Source organism: Medicago sativa, chromosome 2 (assembly GCF_051527215.1).
Source record: "Medicago sativa cultivar Bolivia chromosome 2, Bolivia_mono, whole genome shotgun sequence".
NCBI classification, from domain to species: Eukaryota; Viridiplantae; Streptophyta; class Magnoliopsida; order Fabales; family Fabaceae; genus Medicago; species Medicago sativa.
In genome coordinates, this window is record NC_140750.1 from 77939627 (window position 1) to 77961717 (window position 22091).

Here is a 22091-nt window from a genome sequence, read left to right on the forward strand (position 1 = left end):
CGTGTGCCTAATAAATGAATTGACCTTCATTTTTGTTCTCACAAACAGCAAAAATACCAAAATACCACCCAACAATTAACTGAGCTAGCGACAGCTAACTGCCGCTTGAGGTATTTTGGTATATATTTTTGCAATGTGTGAACAGCAAAAATAAAGAAATTTTCTCTCCACCCAGCAACTTTTACTCGCACCCTGCAGCCATGTCGAAAATGTCCATGCGCTAGTTAACTTGCGCAAGTGTAAGTTTCTGCGCAAGTTAACTTACGCAACGCAAGTTAAGTGGCGCAAGGATACTTTTTCAAATTATTTTTATTAACTTATTCGAAATTATTTTGTTTATTTTAACTTTATTCAAATTATGTTATTTTCTTAACTTTATTAACTTTATTCAAAATTATTTTATTAACTTTATTTTGAAATTATTTTGTTTACATTAATCTAAATTATTTTCTTAATTTTATTCTAAATTACCGATTCAATATTATTCTTTATATTAATACAAATATAAATAAACGTAAATACAATACAAATATAAATAAAGGTAAATACAACAAATATAAAACAAAGGAACAAAATTGAGGCATAAATAATCTCTCATTTTATTAATAATTCATAAATTACATTACAATAATTCATATGATAAAAAGTAATCTACTTATTCACTAAATCTACTTATTTTATCCTTCTTGGGGTAAAAAGTGAACAATCTTCGTGGGGTAAAATAGTGAGCAGCTTTCTTGGGGAAAATACATCATCAACCCTTGGGCTAAATTTAAAGCTGTTTTTTTACCACACGAAGTTCTTTTTACCCACGGTAAAAAGTTTCTGCGGTTAAAAAAACAGGTTTAAAATTATCCCAAGGGTCGATCATTTCCCCAAGTCGGCTACTCACTATTTTAGCCCGACGAAAATTGATCACCTTTTACCCCAAAGAGAATATTGAAAAGAAAAAGAAGAAAGAAGAGAAATAGAGGGAGAGTGTAACACCCCGTTTTCCCAACGTAAAAATTTCTTAAATAAAATCAGAGTTTTTCATCATAAAACGGAATGTCACATTTCTTAAAAAAAACGTAAATGGAATAATAATTTATCCTTCAAAAATATAACAACATAATCTTTAAAACTTCGCAGCGGAATAGTTTGACAACTTAAATAATCTTTGGCACAAGGGCCTCAATATAAAATTTCATAAAACTTAGTTCAACATCAATTCTTGAAAGATTCATAAAGTAATACGTAAGGAACAGAAAGTAAAGACATAATCCCATCCCGTTACGTATCAGAGCACCTAAGACACACTTGTGAGGAGTCCACTCACGACCGCAACTAATCCTGGTTACCTGCAAGTTACCCATACGAAGAGCAACATTTCCAAGCAGAGGGGTGAGATTTCTCAAACAATAATATAAAGCATATAAATCATATAAAGTACATTCAACAACTTAAACATCTTATAATTCATTAATCATATCTAACAACTTAAACTTTCTTAACTAGTGTCACTATTCTTCCTATATTAGTCATATACTTCATCTTATATTATCAATAATATCACATACATCATCACATATCATCATTAGTAAACATGTAGCATCATATCATAAATCACATAGCATCATACCATAAATCACATAGCATCTTATCATAAATCACATAGCATCTTATCATAAACAACTTCATAATCAACCATCATAAGCAACTTCGTAATCAATCATCATACACATCAAGTACTAATCATAACCATAATCATCAAATCATAATCATCAACTCATAAACAAACATCATCATCAAAACAATCATGAACATCAACAACAATAATCATTTAGCATCTTATAATCATCATAACAGCTTCTTAATCAAACTCATAATCGACTTCATAACGACTCGACGACTTAACAACTTCATATCATATTAACGTCTTAACATCTTAGCATCATGACAACATATGGATCACATAAATAATTCATTTCATATCATAATATAACAATATCAAATGATAATAAACAACATCTTAAAACATCATATTCATCAATCATAAAATACATCATATAACATCATATTTAAACATCAACAATAATTCACTATGTATCTTTGTAAAAACATAATAAATTATCCACAACATATTTTCATGTCAAACCAAAGCTACTGGAAAGGTATCACAAATATCAACAACTTTCATGTTTACAACAAAGATCAATTCAAAACAGAAACATATGAACAAAACGCAAAAACATGAAACAGAGAATGCTGTCACCGTACAATTTTGTTAAGACCTCCCTGTAGTATTTTCATCATAACTCAAAGACCAAACATCATTTTCACGTCAAACTAAAGCCACTAGAAAGCTAACAAAATTATCTAAAACTTTCATGTTTACGCCTAAGACCAATTCTATACTTATCAATATCAGTTTTTATTTTAAATTCGGAAAAGTTGTGCTGAAAGTCCATAAAAATTCACTGTGACCTACGTGCAGTAATTTGACCATAACTGAAGTTCTATAAATCCTATTGATGTGAGACCAACGGCATTAGAAAGCTAACATCCATACCTACAACTTTCGTGTTTACACCTAAGACCAATTCCCCACCGATAAATACAGGTTTTAATATCAAAATTCGGGCAGAATGCAGATTTTCTCCAAGTTTCACCTAATCTCATGGTTATAACCTCCAAACTACTTCCAATAATCATCCTATGGATTATCTAAGGTCTGTACATAATTTCTACATCAATTCAACAAGTTTTCATCATCTAATCATCAAATCTCTCTCAAAACCCTAATTCTCAAATTCTCACAAACTCTCCCCAACTTGTTAGATGTAATCTAATGATTTAACAACTTAATATTAATGCAAGATAGTCTCACCCTCACCTTAGATTAATTCCTGAATCAGCAGCAGCGTTCTTCTTTCCTAAGATATTCTCCTCTTCTCTTGACTTTTCTCTTCTCTTCTCTTCTTTCTTGTTCTTCTCTTTTCCAAAAAGCGGTTTAAGGTAAACTTTTTCCAACCTAAGCTTCTCTATTTATAATACTAAAATATTCTTCCCAAATCTATTTAGGCCCAACAGCTTATTCTTCTTTCTATTCCAACCCTCAAATCCACTCACACTAATAATCCTCATATTCTAATAAATAATATTTCTCTACTAAATATAGTCTTCCACTAAATATATAATAATACACCATATAACAATAATAGCATATTTCATCAAAATATATATGTATATAATATTTTAACACCAAATAACAAATATACCTCTTCATTGAATAATAAATATATTTCTACACCAGATAACATATATATTTTCACACAAAATAACAAATATATTTCTACACTAAATAACATATATATTTCTACACAAAATAACAAATATATTTCTACACCAAATAATATATATATTTCTACACAAAATAACAAATATATCTCTTCATCAAATAACAAATATATTTCTACACAAAATAACCCCACAACTTAATATTTATTTTATTTTCGAATCTTATTTTATTAAACAATAAAATAAGTCACAACGTCTCATAAATTTCTCTAAAATCATATAAATCACATAAATCTTATAAATCACACTAATCATATAAATATATTCTAAAACTCATTTAAAATAATTAAATAAAAAGGAGGGCGTTACAACTCTCCCCAACTTAAAGGAATTTCGTCCTCGAAATTCAAGCACAATAGAAAATAAGTTTAGTCATTACTTCATCAAACAAAACACAAAAACAACATCAAGTTGGTCAGTTAAACATAAAAACATAACTACTAACTAGAAAACATGACGACACGACACAACGACTCATCTACTTGGCCGGACGGACCGACCTGCTCTGATACCAATTGTAACACCCCGTTTTCCCAACGTAAAAATTTCTTAAATAAAATCAGAGTTTTTCATCATAAAACGGAATGTCACATTTCTTAAAAAAAACGTAAATGGAATAATAATTTATCCTTCAAAAATATAACAACATAATCTTTAAAACTTCGCAGCGGAATAGTTTGACAACTTAAATAATCTTTGGCACAAGGGCCTCAATATAAAATTTCATAAAACTTAGTTCAACATCAATTCTTGAAAGATTCATAAAGTAATACGTAAGGAACAGAAAGTAAAGACATAATCCCATCCCGTTACGTATCAGAGCACCTAAGACACACTTGTGAGGAGTCCACTCACGACCGCAACTAATCCTGGTTACCTGCAAGTTACCCATACGAAGAGCAACATTTCCAAGCAGAGGGGTGAGATTTCTCAAACAATAATATAAAGCATATAAATCATATAAAGTACATTCAACAACTTAAACATCTTATAATTCATTAATCATATCTAACAACTTAAACTTTCTTAACTAGTGTCACTATTCTTCCTATATTAGTCATATACTTCATCTTATATTATCAATAATATCACATACATCATCACATATCATCATTAGTAAACATGTAGCATCATATCATAAATCACATAGCATCATACCATAAATCACATAGCATCTTATCATAAATCACATAGCATCTTATCATAAACAACTTCATAATCAACCATCATAAGCAACTTCGTAATCAATCATCATACACATCAAGTACTAATCATAACCATAATCATCAAATCATAATCATCAACTCATAAACAAACATCATCATCAAAACAATCATGAACATCAACAACAATAATCATTTAGCATCTTATAATCATCATAACAGCTTCTTAATCAAACTCATAATCGACTTCATAACGACTCGACGACTTAACAACTTCATATCATATTAACGTCTTAACATCTTAGCATCATGACAACATATGGATCACATAAATAATTCATTTCATATCATAATATAACAATATCAAATGATAATAAACAACATCTTAAAACATCATATTCATCAATCATAAAATACATCATATAACATCATATTTAAACATCAACAATAATTCACTATGTATCTTTGTAAAAACATAATAAATTATCCACAACATATTTTCATGTCAAACCAAAGCTACTGGAAAGGTATCACAAATATCAACAACTTTCATGTTTACAACAAAGATCAATTCAAAACAGAAACATATGAACAAAACGCAAAAACATGAAACAGAGAATGCTGTCACCGTACAATTTTGTTAAGACCTCCCTGTAGTATTTTCATCATAACTCAAAGACCAAACATCATTTTCACGTCAAACTAAAGCCACTAGAAAGCTAACAAAATTATCTAAAACTTTCATGTTTACGCCTAAGACCAATTCTATACTTATCAATATCAGTTTTTATTTTAAATTCGGAAAAGTTGTGCTGAAAGTCCATAAAAATTCACTGTGACCTACGTGCAGTAATTTGACCATAACTGAAGTTCTATAAATCCTATTGATGTGAGACCAACGGCATTAGAAAGCTAACATCCATACCTACAACTTTCGTGTTTACACCTAAGACCAATTCCCCACCGATAAATACAGGTTTTAATATCAAAATTCGGGCAGAATGCAGATTTTCTCCAAGTTTCACCTAATCTCATGGTTATAACCTCCAAACTACTTCCAATAATCATCCTATGGATTATCTAAGGTCTGTACATAATTTCTACATCAATTCAACAAGTTTTCATCATCTAATCATCAAATCTCTCTCAAAACCCTAATTCTCAAATTCTCACAAACTCTCCCCAACTTGTTAGATGTAATCTAATGATTTAACAACTTAATATTAATGCAAGATAGTCTCACCCTCACCTTAGATTAATTCCTGAATCAGCAGCAGCGTTCTTCTTTCCTAAGATATTCTCCTCTTCTCTTGACTTTTCTCTTCTCTTCTCTTCTTTCTTGTTCTTCTCTTTTCCAAAAAGCGGTTTAAGGTAAACTTTTTCCAACCTAAGCTTCTCTATTTATAATACTAAAATATTCTTCCCAAATCTATTTAGGCCCAACAGCTTATTCTTCTTTCTATTCCAACCCTCAAATCCACTCACACTAATAATCCTCATATTCTAATAAATAATATTTCTCTACTAAATATAGTCTTCCACTAAATATATAATAATACACCATATAACAATAATAGCATATTTCATCAAAATATATATGTATATAATATTTTAACACCAAATAACAAATATACCTCTTCATTGAATAATAAATATATTTCTACACCAGATAACATATATATTTTCACACAAAATAACAAATATATTTCTACACTAAATAACATATATATTTCTACACAAAATAACAAATATATTTCTACACCAAATAATATATATATTTCTACACAAAATAACAAATATATCTCTTCATCAAATAACAAATATATTTCTACACAAAATAACCCCACAACTTAATATTTATTTTATTTTCGAATCTTATTTTATTAAACAATAAAATAAGTCACAACGTCTCATGAATTTCTCTAAAATCATATAAATCACATAAATCTTATAAATCACACTAATCATATAAATATATTCTAAAACTCATTTAAAATAATTAAATAAAAAGGAGGGCGTTACAGAGAGAGTGATGAGGGGGAGAAAGTGAGATGGTGTGAGGAATTAGGGAAATATGTAGATGTATTTATAGGTAGAAATGGTAGTATATGTGGTAAATACCATTAATGTGGTCAAAAAACGTGTAAAATTTGGTAGAAAACGTGTGGATTGAATGTTGAAACAATGACCATAGACCAAAAAAACGTTTGTTCTTCAGTTCTGACCACCGGCCAACGTGCGTGACTTAACTCACGCATGACTTACAACGTGCGTGACTTAAGTCACGCATTGCTTACAACGTGCGTGACTTAACTAACGCAAGGGTATATTTGGAAGCAGTGCAGGGTGCGAGTAAAAGTTGCTGGGTGGAGAGCAATTTTCAAAATAAAAGTGAGATGAGCAGCTTTCCTAATAGATGGGTTGCATGAAAAATCATACACTATATGAAGCCCACAAAGTTGGCAAACCCCAAAGTTACACTCACGTTTGATAATGATTGCTATTTAGGTATCCAATAATTGCTCACGGATAACCACTAAACCACAATTAATTGTCATTCGACACTTTTTAGATCGACTAAGATGCTTTTTATATAAGTACACCCGATAGATGTCTAACGGGTAATTGTCACATTCAATTGCAATCTTACAAAGCTAGTGACCCTTAGGAAATGTGCCAACTCATCTTAGCGGTACAAAAAATGTTGAACTATTTCTTATCCCATTCTATAGTTTCTTGTGCTTTATTCGAAAATCCTTATTATTACTTTTGTTATTTTCGAATCTAAAATAGGACGTGCGAGAAGATTGGAAGATAAGATAATGAATGGGCATAAAATATAGAAATTATAAGCAAAAAATCAATGAAGAAATATATTTATATTATATGTTGTCTAATAAATTTGTTAGGACTGCTACTTAATAATCAATTACGTGTGAGATGGACTTTTGGGAATATATTTGCTATGAGATGTATTCTGCTTTTTCAAATTACGTATGGCCAATGATGGACTTTTGGGAATGTTTATAACCAAGTTAATAATGAATAAAAGATGCATGATTGCCCAATATATCTCTTGAAATTGTTCACATTTCTAAAAAAAAAAACTGATCGAAAATTACAACCCTATCAGAGATTACACACAAAAAAGTGGATCGACAGTTATGATCTGATTGATGGAATAATTTGAGGATCTATTGAGCAACCATCTAAAAGATGATAGAAAGAGGAAACAAAAAAAAGTTGGTAGAAAAGCTTAGGCCTATTTCCTTCTTAGTATAATTTCTTTTTCTATAATAATAAAATTTAGATCAGGGAATTAAGGTCACAGAGAATCATCAAACTAATGTTTATAATGAAACTTTAAAATTTGACCGATTGTGAAATTTCAAATTTAAACTCAAGTCAAAATACGTGTGAGCCTGCAAGCCCGTTGCTACCTTTGAATGTTTCATCCTTATTCAAACAAAACCAATCAGTTGGAGGTTTTACCCACCAAATATTAGTGGTGGTTTTGGTTCTCATGATCATAGCGCAATCAACATGTTTAGTCTTATAGTAAGAGTTCAATATATAAATCACAAAATCACAAGGGTTGTTAACAAACTCACAAAGAGGTCATGGACTCGTTGGTTATGCCACCTCCATAACCTATAACAAGTTGTAGCCCACATTTCAATCTAATTACTACTATCCATCCAACAAATCTAACTAAATAAATTTAGTTTGAACCAAATGAGTTTGATAGGATGATGATCGAGCTAGCTTTTTACAAGACTTTGACTTGATTTGGTTGATTGTGAAGTTGAAACATTTCATGCAGAAAGCAAAGCAACCAGTTCCTTACCCTATCAAAAGTGGGTTACCCATCTCTCCTTTACTTCCACTCCACGTCCATATGGCTAGCTTTGGAGGAAAACTTACTCTTAGTACAAGAAACAAATAATTTTAAAATATTCCTTCAAAAAAAAATCATTTTAAAATATTTTTTTAATAACAATAGAGTACTCTTTGTCACTTCACGTTTTCATAATTATAGCAAAATCAAAAATAGAAGCATACGTTCATATATAGCCACATTGTGATCTTCAACCACATCGTGAAGACAAAGTGGAGTCCACAAAGTGAAGACACATTTTACTCCCTCACAAAACACGTGGAGTCCACATTAGTACTCGACAATAAAAACGATCTTCCGTTAATATTTTTGATCTGTACGTAGATTGTGTGGTGCTTGAGTTGTCTTAGTGTCTTCAACTTATATTTAGGTTCCTACATCAATTTTTTCTGGGGACAATTTGGTCCAACCGATTTTGTGACTCAACCACAAATTTTAAGAAAATGTATGATCTAAAATCATTTGTGGACAACAGAAGTAAGGTAGAGAATATGTGAGAAAGCATATAATCTAATACATTCCTCATAAATCGAGATAGCATCTAGTAGCCATGTATGAGAGGTTGTGATATATATACTTTGGAATCAGATCCCAGTCCAACTGTATCATACACAAGAAAATAAAGAATATGTATATAACATGATTAAAAGTAAGTAATACGAATTGAACCACCAAAACAACTTTAGGTTGAAGACATTCCTCTACTGCTCTCTCTATACCTTTTTGTACAGTCGGTAGGTAAATTGTACAGTCGGTAGGTAAATTATCAAGGATTTAGATCCAATGGAAGATCACCTAATTGTACCCAGGTCACGATTCCACGTTATATTTAATAATTTGTCAATTGAACAAATTCAAAGGATTTAAATAAATTAAAATAACTTGTTTTATACGTGAAGTTGTTTCATTTGTAAATAAAATATATCTTTCTCCTCAAATTCACAGTTTCAACTATAATATTAACAAAACCAAAAGCTAGTTTGTTGTTAGTGTTAAAGGAAGCATAATCATCGTGTCCACCACTTGTCTACCCTAGATTTATTTTAAATAACCATAGTCCAATTTATATATTTCAGCATCTTTTATGTTTGCATAAAGCCCGCACTTTTGACAATGAAGCCATTACTAATTTAGCATCCACCTAATGGATCATCAATATGGCAATGGCTCCATGCATCTAGATTATTTAATTGACCATTTCTTTTGTAGTGTGTTTAGCAAAGGGGTTTATGAGGTTTAGTTGTGTTTAATTTAATTTTAGTTAAAAGCCAACTATTATTCAAAGATTAAATAACACCATTGCTCAAAACAAAACAAAAAACGAAATAACACCAAAATAGAAAATAGAAAACATAAATAAACTTCACGTTGTCAATAATAAGAACTACATTAAACTAAAAAACTATTATGTATCATAAAAATTAACAAATAATGAATTAATACAAGATCTCATACTAATAATAAAATAAACAAGTTTTAAATTTATATTTGTAGTTAGGACTTGGTATCGAAAAGAAATTGAAATCTAATATGGGGGTGTAAGCAATTTTGAAAAAAGGAATGTAAAAAAAATCATTAAAATATGGTTCGATGAAGTTTTCAATTTTTGTTGATCGATCTATATATTCACTACTCTTTATGTCAATTTTTATAATTGTCATTTGCAATTTTCACATACATTCATAAAATTAGATAATGTATTTAATACATGTATATTATGTATAGTTGTACCTACAATATTATTTCATATATGTATATAGTTAACTCCAACTTCTCTGTATCGTTTCAATTTTATCGATTGTTTTCGATAAAATACGTGATTTGAGCACCAACTTATCGATTGTCTTCGAATAAACAATAGTTAACTTCAATTTTTCATCTTCAAATATCCTTATTGGTATTAATTAAAGGTTTATTTAAAAAAGTAAATAATTTAAAAATAAGCTTATATTTAGAGACGATTTTTCTTCTAAATTTTTTTTTTGGAGCAGAGTGGATATTTCTTTTTTTTTGTTTTGGATGTGTATGATATACAACCAAGGAATTAACAAAATTAATTGGTACCTATAGTGACTTACGACTCAAGAACAATGAACATGTGAAATGTCACACATCATTTATTGCTTTGTCTTTCTTTGGCACTTGGCAACACTATTCCTCTTCAATTTGTGTGGTTACCCGGGTTTATAGTTCATAACTTAGAAATTTATAAGCAATATATAATAGTATATTTTTTAGGTTTAGAAAATTTTGATGTTAACAAAAAAATATTAAAGGTAAAGATGACAAAATACCTATTTTACTAGTGGACTTCTGTTTCACATAACCAAATGGGTGCCAAGTATAAAAGGAAGCCTATAAATGCAAAATATAATCAAATAATTAACTCCAAAACTCATAGTTGCAGTAAATATATAATGGAGGAGTCCAAGAATAAAAAAACAGTAAATATGCATCTAAGTTTGAAATTTCATAATAAAAAAAGTCAGTTTGACAATATTAAGCATTTTGAGAATTTGAAGTGGTATGATGAAATGATGAAGGGTGAGTGAAATGTCCTGTTTTATTAATACAAGAAAGATGAACAATATATAAAAAAATGGATTAGTAAATGACAAGGTCACAAAAGGTCCCAACAGCGAGTGTTATAGCATAGAAAGTGCACGTTCACGTTCTACATGAATTATTGCTTTTTTTTTTTTTTTTAATACATTTTGCCATTAAGAAAAACAAACTTAGAAATATAGGGGAGCCCCATGTGACTACCGTACGACCAATTCATTTTGTCCTTTTGTTTGGCAAGTTGGCATTATTGTTAGATAAGTGTTTTTTATGGGTCTCACACGTGTGATTACATACATTCATAATATGGTTTCTCTTCTTGAAATCATGTAAAAAATTATGTTATCCCAATATGTCTCTTATTGATATTATTATAATTTGGCTATATATAAGCAATAATGTCAAATAATATTATATTTTTATTGTAAATTATGTTGTATCAAATAAAAATCTCTTCAAGGGCTTCTTCTCTGTGTCTTAGTTAGAAGTCACAAATTTTGTCAAAACAAAGTTAGAAGTCATGACTAATCAAATGAATATTTGTAATCAAGTTGGTTAAAATAATATTAATCCCATGATTCATACTATAAGTATCGTGTATTTGTGAGATAGGTAACTAGCTACAATTATTTAGTCAACTTCTTTTTTTGTTTTCTAGTTATGCTAACAACAACACTATCTAGTGCTTGTTTAGTGAGCAAAACAAAATTACAATAAGCTGCTGTAATATTGCAAAAGCGCTATACTATAGGCATGTTTTTATGGGTGTTCAAAATTAAAATCAACCTAACATAAAATCGTAAATCAAACTAATCCAAAGCAAAAATTGTAAAAAAAACAAAATTGTATGGTTTGATTTAATTTATTTTGCAGTTTTTATTTTATCAACTAAACCAAATCATCGCAACATAAGAGAAACATTAATTAAACATAACTTACCAAGTCGTATTTATAGAAACTCAATGAAAACTTCTATAAAATGACATGATTTTTCTTTTATTAAATTTCTTCCTATTTTTTATTTCAAAAATGTATTTATGTGCTTTAATTTAATTTTTTTTCTTTCGGAAATGTACATTAGTTTGATATACCTGCAAAACGCTTTTGCATGCAACGCTCTCAAAAAAATTGTTCATTATTTTGGTTCAACTAAATTTAGGTCAAATTGATCATGAGACTTATTAAGGGCACGACATCCCTCAAATTTCAAGGGTTCTTACACGACAACATGGTACAGGTCAGCTGATTACTAACTTGATCGACCTCAATCAACAATGTTATTCTTTATATGGATGAAATTATAATTGAAGTCTACTCAATCAACAATGTTATTCATAGAAAATGGAATTTTTTTTTTGCGAAAGGATACCCTATAAGGCTAAGCCTATATCAAGTAGAATATATTTACCCAAACAAAACAAAAGAGAAAGAAAAAAACAAAAGACACAAAAGATAAAAGAAGTGTTATAAAAGCCAAATGGGAACAATCACAACCATATATCTCTCTAAATTCACTATCTGTCTCTCAAACCAACCTTCACTTCTCTATCTCACTCAAGACAGAAAATGGATTCACCAACATCACCTAGTACACAAGACCTTAACCTCAACAACCTCAAACCACTCAAAATATTAGGCAAAGGAGCAATGGGAACCGTTTTCCTCATCCAACAAAACAACAACAACGTTAACACCACCATGGCACTCAAAGTAGTTGACAAATCCTCCACACACGACGCCGAACGTCGAGCCCGTTGGGAGATCGACGTCTTATCCACTTTATCACATCCATTCCTCCCATCCATCCTGGGCAACTTTGAAACGGCTCAGTTAATTGGCTGGGCCGTTCCATATTGCTCAGGAGGTGATCTGAATGCGCTCCGTTACCAACAAACGGACCGTGTCTTCTCAACAACAGCAATCCGTTTCTACATAGCAGAGATTCTCTGCGCTCTTGAACATCTTCATACCATGGGCATAGCTTATCGCGACCTTAAACCAGAAAACGTTCTTATTCAACAATCTGGCCACGTCACGTTAACTGATTTCGATCTCTCACGTAAACTTTCACACAAAACGGTTAGAACTTTAACCGTCGAAGATAGCAGAATCCACGAATCTCAACGTAAAACTCGGCGATGGAGAATTCCACTCAATCGTCGAATTAGTCCGGTGAGTCGTCGTGGATTGAGTTTCTCCGACGGTGAAAAGTCTAACTCGTTTGTTGGCACAGCAGAGTACGTCGCCCCGGAAGTAATCCGCGGCGACGGACATGAATTCGCAGTTGATTTTTGGGCTCTTGGAATTTTAAGCTACGAGATGTTGTATGGGAAAACACCGTTTAAGGGGAAGAATAAGAAAGAAACTTTTTCAAACGTGCTTTTCAAGAAGCTTGAATTTGTTGGAAGGAAAACAGCGTTAACGGATTTGATCGAACGGTTGTTAGAGAAGGATCCATTGAAGAGATTAGGTTACGTTGGAGGAGCTAATGAAATTAAGGAGCATGAGTTTTTTAGAGGGGTAAAATGGGAAATGTTGACGGAGGTTGTACGGCCACCGTTTATTCCGTCGAGAGATGACGGTTATTTGACGGCGGAGGAATTCGGTGGAGTGGATATAAGTGATTATTTCGATAAGCTGAAATTGCCGTCGTCGTCGCCGTTACGGTCACCGTCGTCTGAGTTTGAGGATAGCGTTTCATTTGATGAGTTCTGACACGCACGTGTGGGTTTTTATTGCACGTGTGATGAGACGGAGTTAGTTATTCTTTTCTTGTGACTGGAAATTCTGTTTGTGTAGAAGTACGTAGAGAATAACGGTAGAACGTGTAGAAGCGGCGTTGGTGTAATAATAATTACCTGAATTTTGTGGTCATAAAATAATGTATATTAGTACAAAATACGTATATAGAATTGTACAATACTATTGTTTATACGTTAAACACTTTTTGATGTGTTTTTTATACGTTCCTTCTACTTATCTTTTTTTGTCGACAATCATCGCTAAAACTCAATTTGAAATGTTTAGGGTTTAAACCCTAAACCTTATTCCTAACTGAATTAAGCCAACGAAGACGTTAACACTTGTGTTTATAATAAAGCATAATATTTTATTTAATTTGACATGAGTGCATATTGCAGCATACGTAATTGCTTACCGTAGTTGGATTCAGTGGTTGATACTTGATACGTAAATTTATTGGTAGATAAAAATAATAATATTATGTAATATTTTATTGAGAGACATGTACTCGAATTAGTTTGAATTAGACCATTAATGAACCAATCTTGAATAGATAGGGAAGAAAACTAGTCGTACATGAATGATGAAAGAGATCTTATATTTGTCTTAGTGAAAGCAAGATTTAGTATTTGGAATCATAATGCTGTTTTTTGTGGTGTGCAAAATTCATGTCACCATTATCCAATTTTAGTATTTGTACTTGAAAAACTGATTTTCAGATTGTTTGAGGGGTCTTTGATGCCACATATGAAAACATTGCTAGTTTACTACAGTTGAGTATAAGCACTAATGGGTTAAAGCTTAAAGGCATTTCTCTTTTGAGAAGAAATTAAGCAGTGGTTGTACCAAAAATAAAAAGAAATTAAGCATTAGTAGCAGTACCAATGATTCTAATTATAATTCTTACTGACAACATTTGATTCGAATAAAGATTATTATCATTATAATGACACTGTTTAGTGTGATTATCGAATAAAGTCTATGTGCATAATAATGAGCTACTGAAGTAATAATTCCATAACACGTGCTCAAGCTTGTTCTCTTCTTCCGGTAAAAAAAGCTTATTCTCTTGGTAATCAAATGCTTGAGCTTTTTCTTTTGGACAGATCAAAAGCTTGTGAGCTAATGAAGTACCCTTCTTTCTTTTTTTGAAATATTTGTTTAAATTGGAACCATAAAACTTTTTTTTATTATGATATGCAACATTTTGTTCCAAACTTACATAATACATAGAAAAATTGACTTCAATAAACGTTGGTTTGTGAAATTTTCAAATAAAAAAATTACACATTATTCACTTATTATTGAAAATTGTTTTGTATGGCTCATAGGTTGTTTAAGTTGTAACTATTGAGGAGTCCAGGGAGCGCCGAGAGCGACAATGGACCTGATCCACACTAGGATTCCGCGCCGGGAGTGACAATGGGTCTGATCCACACTAGGATCCTACTTTCGCTCCCCCGCTGATACCACTTGTTGGGGAGTCCGGGGAGCGGCGGAAGCGGCAATGGGCCAAACGTACAGGACCACCAAGAGACTTAGACACCACATCTTCATCCAAAACCTTAAGACATTAGGTACATAAAACTCATCTCTTATATATCCAACGTTTCCTCGATTCCTAGTCGATGTGAGACATAATCACTCACAGTTAAAACCCAACGGAGTGTAAAACCCAACAGTAACATGAATTGTAACATTTCCATATAATTTGTACATGGTAAACACTAATCATTCATTGATAATACAAACGAATTGTGGCAGCTTCTTGGAGACATAAACACAATTAGGCGCACTTCGTTAAAAAATATCGTGCGTTCATTGTTTGCGTTTCTTTAATTTTTTGTATTAGGTTATTGTTCTAACAAGAATTTTGCCAAATCTTCTAATCTAATATACATGTACATGGTGAGCAATTCCTGGATGTCACTTCACTTAATTGTCCTTTACGCAGAGAATCTGGTGCTCAGTTGAAAACAAGAGGTTAGAATAGGAACAAGTTCCCCTACACCTAGCAGTAACGTAACCAAGTATTCCTTGTGTCGGCTAAATTTTGTTTTTGATAAGGTATGAAATTAATTGATTATACAAGAGATTACTTCTAAATTCAAAGGATCTACAGTTTTAAATTATATTTACAAGCTCATAGTTTATGTTAGTCTTCAATTTATTTTGCTAAGTGCCATATTTTCATTTTTTGGATTTACTAGTAACATGTCGTGACTCGTGATAGATACTTGTGTGGTATGGACATGTTCTATTTAATGTTTTGTATTGTATTTCCCTCAGCAAACAACAAAAACCTACAATGTTTGATAGATATTTCAACTATTTGTTTCTATCTTCTAGCTAGATTTGATATCTTCTCTCGTGTTGTCTATGTTCTAAGGTCTTACTCATAATTTGGCTCTAGTCTTTATTTTTATTTTTAAACTAGTACTATAATGTACTCATATAAATATAAGATTACATAATTGAAGGAATAAGTTGCCGAAAGCTATACCATAATTATAACTAGCAAGAATTTAGTCCAAGCTTTTAGAAAAAGGATTATTACCTTTTAATATTGGATGTAGAAAGTGATTTGAAAGACTTTATATGTGCTGAAAGGAAAAGTGGTGACTTCAATTTTGTTCTATTGATTAACTATAAGTAGTGTATAATCCCCCAAATTATGCTTTTTTTGCCGTCAAAGTGGAGAACAAATTATACAATCATTCCTTCTTATGAATAAAAGTTCTCTCATTCTTTTTGGACCATAACACTTGATTTGTTGTGAATAGTTTATTATGAATTTTACCAATATATAGAAGTGAAAAAATTGTTAGTTAGTTAAATTTTTCTCAAAGTTACCAGGGATCCAATCCAGGACCAATCATTCGATAGCACTTGAAAGACAGATTATTTTTCCAACTTATTGATTTCTCACACGCCCTGCAGATTTTAGATTATGATCCAAAAAACGTAAAACACCCTCGTAAACACGTTAAAATATCCTACAAAACGCTCCATCCTTTTGGATTTTATAATTCAAATAAAGTGTGCCAGAAGGTTGGAGGGTGGAAAAAGAAACAGTATACTTGAAATACTTGGTTTTAGAAAAGGTCAAGTATACTTGAATCAGCCCATTGGACAAAGAATATTCCAAGTTGGACCATCTGTGCGCCATTTATTTGGAAATTGCTATTTAGGTTTCTAAAATTGCTCTCACACACCCGAAAATTCTCAAAATATCATCAATGACAGTTAACTACTATTTCAAATGACAGTTAACTGCCGTTGACGATATTGAAGGGGATTTTGGATGCGTAGCAGAAATTTCATAAGCTCAAAAACAATTTCCCATTTATTGTTGGTCTACTAGGCTTTTTCCAGTTTCTTAAAACTTTTATTTGGACCAACAAAAAAATAACTAACATGCTTGGCTCTTGTTAACAAGTAAGGACATTGTAAAAGAAAAGCACTTTCCATTGTTTTACATAAACCAACGAATTATGCAGCGGTCATGAAATAAGACTTTTTTTTTCTTAAATACCATCATATAGGTACCATGAACAAAGACTTCTTTTTTTATACAAGTTAAACTACTAATATTTGATCTATCTTATGACATAGTTCAACCCTGAGTGAAATGTTGGAAAACAAAATGAAAAAAATAATATCCCAAGGACGCCTTCCATATCCACAAGTTTTTTATTATGTATATATTATGCACATAACTTTTCAAACATGCGTGACACTAATTTAGTAGTCAAACATTTCACATTCTCTTGAACTTTTGTGAAGTATCGTGGAATAGAAAAAATACACTATGAATATGATGCAGCATTGAAAAAATAGCTATAGTTAGATTTTGCAATGTCTCATGGTGATAAAATAGGGAGTATATTAATTGGTGGGAAGCAGATTTCCTGCCGTAACAGCAGGATGCTGTAAGGCATGTGAGCCGTCCGATCATAAATAAGTGGTTGAGATCAAACTGTGTGAAAACTAGTAGAACAAATCTGAGCCGTTGGATCAATGTTTTATGGCTGAGATTTACCACAGCGTGAAACTGTGTGTTGCTGTTACAACAGAGAATCCAGGTTCTGGAGACCTTCACATAATTCAAGCTGACACTTGGTACTATCAGATTGCAAAGGTTGATCTGACTATTTATTTTTTACTAGATTTAAGTTTTTGAAAAAGAAAAAAAAGTTTTTGAAAAAGTCTATTTAAGCAAATAGGTTAGATTTAGTCTTTAAAAAAAACCTACGAAGTCTGATAGACCGACTTGTTTATGAATAGTCGTGTAAATAGGCTTTCAGTTCAAGCTAAACTTTTAAATTGGTCAGGCCAGAGCAAAAAAATAGATCTACGAAAGGTCATAGACCATAATCAAGCTTGCAAATTTTTACGCAGGCCAAACTCAGCATATCAAAGTTTGTTCCACCCTTAGTATTGAATACTCAGAGGCCAATTATTATTTTATGTTGATTTAAGAGCCTATAATTTTTGTAAACCAAGAATTTAAGAAGTAAAAAACTATTTAATCTTTAACATACACATATTTAGTCATATAAATTTCTTAACTAGATTTATAGAAAAAACAAATTGCTTTTCCATAAAATGTCCCTATGTGAAAATTTTGGATAATTTAGAAGGGTGATGTAATCAAGTTGTTTTTGGTAATTATGACAATTTTAAAGGTTTTATTTATTTATTTGGAGAAGCTTTTTATTTGGTATTGGATTAAATCTAAAACTAAGGACTTCTCTTATAATTTCTACCAAATGAGTACTCAACGATTTAGATGTTGGTTACGTTGTTATATTTAAATGCTTCTATTTTATTTTATTTTTGTACTTTTGCATCTTGCCAATGATAACACTTGTTATTCTCTGATTGCTATGATTAACATAATTCTGTTCAAGCCTCTTACAAAAAAAATGCTCAAGACCGCCACTACATGCTAGCTTAGTTATGCCATGATTAATAAGTGATTTATTTCCCTAGTTTTCTGGCTTAGTTTTCTAATTGAGAGAGGGAGAGGGGGAGAGCTTGGCTTTAGTGCTCTACCCAATCACTTATTTTCGAGAGATAGAAAGAGACTCTAGTGTCCTACCCAATCACTTTTTTTTTAGTCTCTGGCTTTTTGGCATAACCGACACACTCTTTTTTACCCCAAATCTATTTGAATGTACACATCAAAGAAACCACAATTTTCATATTTTTTCAATGTGTAGATTCGTAAAATAAAATACTGTTTTTGTCTGATCCAAAAATATATTTTCCGAAAAAATTTAAAATTGTGAATTAGACAATATTGTTTTCATTTTTTTTAGGCTAAAATATGGTTTTGATCCCTGCAAAATAGGTCAGTTTTGGTTTTAGTCTCTGCAAATTTTTTTTATAGCTTTTGGTCCCTGCAAAAATAGGTCAGTTTTGGTTTCAGTCCCTGCAAAAAAAATTTATAGCTTTTGGTCCCTGCAAAAATAGGCCAGTTTTGGTTTTAGTCCCTGCAATTTTTTTTTCTAGTTTTTGGTCCCTGCAAAAATATGCAAGTTTTGCTTTTAGTCCCTGCAAATCTTTTATAATTTTTTTTATAAATTAAAAAATTCTGGAAAATTGAAAAATTAATAAAAAAATTTAAAAAATTCTGGAAAAATTAAAAATTAATAAAAAATTGAAAAAAATATTAAAAAATTTTGGAAAATAGAAAAAATAATAAAAAAAATTAAAAAAATTTAAAAATTCTGGAAAAATGAAAAATCAATAAAAAATTTGAAAAAAAATATTAATATTTCATTTTTCCAGAAATACTAATGAAAATTTCGAAAATTTTTCATTAAAATTTCATTTTTCCAGAATTTCATTTTTATTTTCGAAAATTTAAAATTTCATTAAAATTTAAAATTTTGAAAATTTCATTTTTCCAGAATTTTAATTTTTTTAGAAAATTTTCGACATTTTATTTTTTCCAGAATTTTTTAATCTTTTTTATTTTTTTCAGAATTTTTTAATCTTTTTTATTTTTTCCAGATTTTTTTAATGTTTTCCTTTTTTTTCATTTTTATTAATTTTTCAATTTTCCAGAATTTTTTAATTTTTTAATATTTTTTTTCAATTTTTTATTTATTTTTAATTTTTCCAGAATTTTTTTAATTTTTGAATTTTCCAGAATTTTTTAATTTAAAAAAAAAACTATAAAAAAAAATTATAAAAAATTTGCAGGGACTAAAAGCAAAACTGGCATATTTTTGCAAGGACCAAAAACTATAAAAAAAATTTGCAGGGACTAAAACCAAAACTGGCCTATTTTTGCAGGGACCAAAAGCTATAAAAAAATTTTGCAGGGACTAAAACCAAAACTGGCCTATTTTTGTAGGGACTAAAACCAAAACTGACCTATTTTGAAGGGACCAAAACCATATTTTAGCCTTTTTTTTTTATTAACATCTAGATGTGACATGGTTGATGTTACAACTAGGTAGCCATCGGAAGCACTTTCCATGTGGCACAAAATAATTTACTTATACACATTTTGTACAAGTGCTATACTTAAGAACAAAAAACGCAAATACGAACATCCTATTTGAGATTCAACCCTTTGAGATCTTAAATTTCACTTTGTTTCTGTTTGCTATACATTTTGAGCTTTCCTAAATCGGTTTCATGTGAAAGTTAAAAAAATCAAATCAATTTGTTTTATATTTTTAATGAAAATTGCTTCGAACCGGTCCAAGGCCAAACCCTCGCAAACATAAAGTGTACTTTCGAAACATGCCTACTTTTTGAACCAAATCGTTTAGTGGGTTTTTGGATTTGCTTTTGAAGGCTAATTTTCATTTCTCAATATACTTTTTTTGAAGAAATTATTTCTCAATATACTTTAAACGCGAAAATTGTGAAGCAGGAATTTCTAACTTTTAAAATAATGCACGTCTAGAAGCCTTCCGTCACAGTCCCAAACACTCACTTAACCTAGACTCATGCAATCCATAATGCCTCAACAGATCATGGCATTGAAGGGCTTCTTCCATAAGGACTCCTCCATTACTTGCCAACTTGATGTCTATAAAGTTGAGCACTCTCACTCACTCTATTATACATTCCCATGTGTTTAGAGAGAGAAAAGTAATGCTGTTTCCCATCTACCAAGTACCAACTAGTAGTAATAGAGAAGCCATAAAGAAACGAGAGTGCATAATCCGACCAAGATAGGTTTACCATGACCAATTGATTACCTATTACACAAACATGTGAGAGTCATTCTTCTTAAAAATAGAAAATAGAACATGTGCAAGGCTCCTCCAATGCAATGAACCAGCTAAGGATTATGTCGTTTTCTCACCACGTGCGGTGGTCCTTCATCTCTTATATTATCCACACATTTTGTCGCTACATCGGACATAGAAATTTATTTACTCTTTTGTGATAGTATCTTCATGTGCATGAGAGTGGAGATGTTTGGATTTATATGATCCCATATTCGTTGTCAACACTATACCGGGATTCAGCCAATGTTCATTTTTTTTTAGAAAAAAAATATTACGAAAGACTAAAGAAACGAACACTATATCTCATTACATCAAACAAAAGCTTAAGAGATAAAGAGAGACAGATAAATTGAAGAATCATCCAAGAGAAAGAACTACAATGACCAAAGTTGGTAAAAAAATCACACGAAAGTTAGCCGGCCCAACAAATTAAGAGGCCTAAAACAAAATTTTTAACGTGACCTTTAAAAATATTTTTTAAATAAAATATTTATATAAAATCAATTTTGTGGAGACCAAAATTTGATTTCATGATCAAGAGTAATTGAGGCCTGTTTGATAATCAGTTAAGCTATTAAAATGTCTGTAATTTATCTGTTATATAATATACTTATAACCAAATTAATTTATTAGAGGCCTTTTTTTCACCAAAAATTTTGAGGCCTAAAGCCCTTGCTTGGGTTGCTTGGCCCTTAGGCCGGCCCTGCCAATATATAGGAGTTTATATAAAAAATTCAGAAGAATTTACATAAGAAATTATAAAAAAATTTGGGCCGGAGCCCGGGCGCGTGCCTGAGGTTGCCGGGCGGTGAAACCGCCACTGACAATAGTAATACTTTGTTCACGTGCGAGTTTAAGACCCAAAAAATAACCTCAAACTCCACAAAAATAGCAGTAGGGATTCCAATATTACAATAAAATTCTTTGATGAAGTTGCCAAATGAATCTCAAATTAAGCCACCGCAAACCGTGAAAACTGAAAAGAGTGGTGGAATTATGATAGCCTTCGACTTTAATATAAACAAAAAAAAAAAAAAAAACTTATGTACAAAACTTTGCCAATAAAAAAAAAAAAGTTAACACTAATTTTTCTTTGAGGTATGGTCGAGCTTAAATTTCTTAAATAGA

General features: G+C 31.0%; 1 pseudogene across 1 annotated transcript; it reads left to right on the forward strand.

Moving 5' to 3' along the window:
* The first annotated feature begins 12459 nt into the window (after positions 1–12459).
* Positions 12460–13926, forward strand: LOC146951027 (serine/threonine-protein kinase UCN pseudogene; annotated as a pseudogene). Its single transcript, XR_015027759.1, has one exon. The product of XR_015027759.1 is annotated as a serine/threonine-protein kinase UCN pseudogene (transcript).
* Positions 13927–22091: the final 8165 nt, after the last annotated feature.